We start from the raw sequence: 4836 nt of genomic DNA on the forward strand, positions 1-4836 counted from the left end.
CGTAAATATACCATCCTCAATATTTAATTTAGTCAAATTCTCATCAAACACGATCCGGAATTCAAACCCGCCAAACTATCACCACAATTTAAATAACAACAATACCAACAACTTCCATACTCAATCAACTTACTACTTCTTCCAAAACTTTCTAACTTTAATGAAAACAATAACAACCTCACAAGCTATATTCCAACAACATCATACTAATCATATCATCTTTCATGTATGCAAGACATTACATTCACATCCATATAACTTCTAAAACAAGTCTTCACTACTATGACTTCACTAAGGTTCCTAGACATTCGTTAGCAACATAGAATCCACAACATAACAACAAGCAAAATACTAAATAAAATTGACTCATTCTCTCTTCCATCCCTCACCATAGCCTCACGGCCAACACCAACATACATCACTATGACTTCTCAAAATTCATTCAACTTCCATTTTCTTCATATCATCCACAACAATAACAACCAAACACTAAACAAAATAATTGAAATATATTCCTTCACATACATATATATACACGGCCACATGCCATATTCCTCTCTTTCATGAATTTCATCCATTTTAGCATACTACAACACATATAAACCATGTATAACACATAAAACAAGATTAGAATTTACCTTTCTTCTTCAACTACTCACTTGCCTAACTCTTGGAAACTTGTATGATTTTGAACCTTTCTTGTTCCAACAACAACTTCACCTTGTTGTGCACCCTCTACTGGGTAGAAATTAATTTTTGAAAGAATTTTATCAATTTTCCTTGGAATTTCTTGCTATGGCTGAATGTGGTCTCCTTGAATTTTCTCCTTCTTTTCTTTCTTTTGTTTTCTTGAAATTTCTAGAGAATTATGGATCAAAGATGACTTAGTCATCTTATTTATTAAGTTTTTAATTCATCGTGGGCTTGGACCCCCTTACATGGCGGTTGGGCCTTCAAATTTTCTTAAAAAATTCCAAACCCAATTATTGGGTTGTTCTTGTATTTCATGAAAACAAAATTTTTTCCAACTTCCAAATTTGCCCTTCATCTTTCTCCATATTTCCAGTCATATTGCGAATTTCCTTTTTTTTTTCCTTGACCTTCCTCATTAATTCCACTTCTAAATTTTTCATAATCCAACTCATATGCCAAAGCGTAATAAAATAGGCTCGCTCGTTGTCTTCCCGCGATTGTTTGAATTATCCGATTATACAAAATCGGGTTATAACCCCTTTCTACCATCATCTCGGATACCACACAACCACTGGGATTTCGGCGGCCTCCGGAGAAAGGGGCCCTCGCAACCCCCGGAACATCTCACCTAACATCATCTACTCATCCGGTACCCCCGACATGAAAGCACCGCTGAAAGAAGGGTCGACGAATATGTCGAGTATGCAAACAAAAATAAACAGTCATAATCAAAGTAAAGTGCACCAAGCGAGCATAATAAGTCGAATACCAAGGTCCCTAACCGCCTCCAAATCATACAAAAAGCGTACGGAAAGACAAAGGGAAAATGGGAAATGTCAAAATGCTTTGCTTTTTTTGAAAACATTTACCCGTATATGCGGAAACTCAAACATACCACATGAGGACATTAACCAATTGCGAGAGGACGGCCCAATCCCATATAACATAATAATCGTAAACTCCGTCATATTATCACCCATCATATCACGTCATATTGTATCATCGGTCGTCACATATTATATCATCAAATCATCATATATCACATACCACATATGCACATATACCGTGGTCAAATATCTGACTGATCAATATCACACATACACACATACACACATACGCGCTAAGAATCGGCCATTATGTCACACATACACACATACCGCGCGTTAATCCAACGGTCATGCACGACCACATGGTCAAGTATCCAACCGGACAATATCACACATACACATGCCGCGTTGCCAAGAATCCGAGCGGTCATGTCACGGCCATGGCCAAGTATCCACGGACAATATCACACAACCGGCCGGGACCGGCGAAAAATATAACAACAAAATGCAGCAGTGTAATCACAAGTAACCCGTCTGAGTTTAAAATATTTTCAAAGACTTAATAGGTTAATCAAACGAACCATCAGGCCAAAACAAATAGTCAAATAAGATTTCCTTCCGAATATCACTCGGGAATATCAAACCGAACTTCCGAAACCATATTCACGTATCAAAGTCATAAGCATAAAAATTATTTCAAACTCAACAGATAAATAGTAATCATACTCGGGGGTCTAGAGATAGTCGGATCGGATTCTTTCGAAAATAGGTCATTAGAACCAACATAGAAGGTCGCGGGACCCACGGACGAGCGTCAACCCAATCGGGCCCGCCTATGAAAATTTAAGCTGGCTACTCGTCATAAAGTCATTTGCGAAAGTATCAAAGCGATCCGAGCCCTTCCTTGAAAGTTACGGCGTTCGTAGTTTCGAAATCGTTTAAGAACAAATCTCTTTTGAAAACAAAACTTTTGCAACCTTGAAAATTTAATCATACAAAAGTCATAAGGATCATAACTCGACCGCATTAATGATACGAATATCAAGAAACAAATAAGAATCGTTTACACAACATTTCAAACTCAATCATATCAAAAACATACGAAACACAAACACCATGCTAAGGATGCCAACATCAAAACAAATACGAATCACAAACATGCTCGAAACTTAAGAATGGAGTTACCCCGAGGCACAAATCGTGTCGACCCAATCCGTCTAGGACATGCCAAAAGAAAAAAGTGAAAACTCACATACCTCGTCTATTCTCGAAGCTAATCCATCCTTACGTCGCGAACTTCCCAAGCTCTACAATATGCCATTAAGAATCAAATATTAGCTAAGAGCATTTAGGAAACCCGATTCCAAACGAATACCAAATTTCGTTAAAATTGGGCAGCATTTCCGTATAAATACCAACCCGAGATTTCAACTGAAGCGATTTCAACAACAACAACACCAACAACCAAACTACAACATCAAAGAATCTCAATTCAAAATGCATTTAACATTAGTAGCTCTTTTTACATAACTTCACAACATTCATAATGTTCCGACATACTTACTTCCATCACTTACATTCAAACCAATATCAACATTTATATGCCTTCCGATTCTATCCACAACCATACGGACAATATTCAAGAACGCTTTAAACAATTCACACAATTTTCCAAACAACCAAAACCATATCCCAACTCACCCGAAATTGTCTCCAAAAACCCGAGAACAACACCAAACACATTCTTCCCTTCCAAATTCATAATTTACACCATTAATTCGCACATTAACAAGGCAATTCTCATAAGTATAAAAATTACATAATTCGCATAAACTTCCAAATCATCCCATAACCAACATAACATTATTTTCGAGTCATTAAACTTGCATTCTTTCTTCATAAAATCCATGATTTACTTACAAGAAAAAATACCACATTGTTCATTCTCAACCCACACAAAGGAGACTGGAAGTCGGCCAACACCCAACACACCCTAAAGATGATTTTCATTCTTTTCCTCACACACACATCAAAACATACTAACTAATATTAGCACAAATAGAAAGAATTCATACCTTTCCCTGATAATAATGCTATATATTTACTCCTCCACCTTGAACTTAAGCCACAAAGCCTCAATACGCGGTTCAAGCCGCAACTATTTGCTCGTCCGGACCGAAATTTCCGTAGAATTATACCTCGGTTTCTTGGCCAAAAGTTATGGTGGAAGGTTGGGAATTTTCTAGAATATTTGGAATGTTTTTGGTCTGATTTTTTTTTATTGAAACGAGGGGTTAAGCCCTTTATATAGCCGCCCGAAGTCACCGTAACGTCGTAGCACCGACCACCGTAGCATCCACTTTGTTTATCGGAAATTATTTCGAGACCTAAACTTTTATACACCGATCTCTTTATTTGCATACCTGGATATGTCCAAAACTCCATAATAACCGCATAACTTATTCAACATCCCAAACTTTTCCTTATTCCAAATTTACCCTTAACACTCCATACCAATGAAAAGATGAATATGCAACTTCAGGTATTTAAACAAAAACAAATCAAAATTAAAAGTCTTATCCACAACTTGTCGCAATCCAACTTAAAATATTCCAACGTGCAAAATACGATATAACAAGCTATCTTGGATAGCATCCTTTGTCCCTAGACTAGACTTTTTGTACCGATCCTGCGATGTATATATATGTTTATCCAGGGCACGGGGGGCCACGTCCCGTCATATAATCTTGTGTTACTCTTAGAGGTCGAGATGTTACACCTTGGAAAATTTCCCGTTGGTACGCAATTGGACGAACTAGTGATGAGGCAGAGGGGAGTGTATAATATTTCATGGCAAGTAAGTAAATGGATGGAATGAATAGAATAAAATCTAGAAATGTGAAAAGTTGAAAGTTGGGAAAAGCACAGGTCGTGAAGTCCCAAAAACGGACCGTAAAGTGGAATACGGTCCGTAAAAGCGAGTCGTAAAATGGCATGCAAAGGTTTAAACTTTCTCCCTGGAGAAATGGGTTTAAAAACGACCAGGACGGACCGTAAAGTGAAATACGCGTAAACCATGGTAATAAATCACCATGCATGTCAGGTTTCGGTTCCTTAAGGTTAAAGGCAATGTGAGGGACGTTTAAGTAAAGTGGAATACGGACCGTAAACCTCCATGGACGACCCTTGTTCACCTTGCTCATTTCGAATTCATTAAATATGAGGACCCAAAACTTATTTTATTTCATTTCTACACTACACCACTTCTCTGCTAGAATCTCTCTACAATTATTACACAAGTTTTCAAGGATATTTG

The sequence above is a fragment of the Lycium ferocissimum genome, chromosome 3 (genome assembly GCF_029784015.1).
Source record: "Lycium ferocissimum isolate CSIRO_LF1 chromosome 3, AGI_CSIRO_Lferr_CH_V1, whole genome shotgun sequence".
Lineage (NCBI taxonomy): Eukaryota > Viridiplantae > Streptophyta > Magnoliopsida > Solanales > Solanaceae > Lycium > Lycium ferocissimum.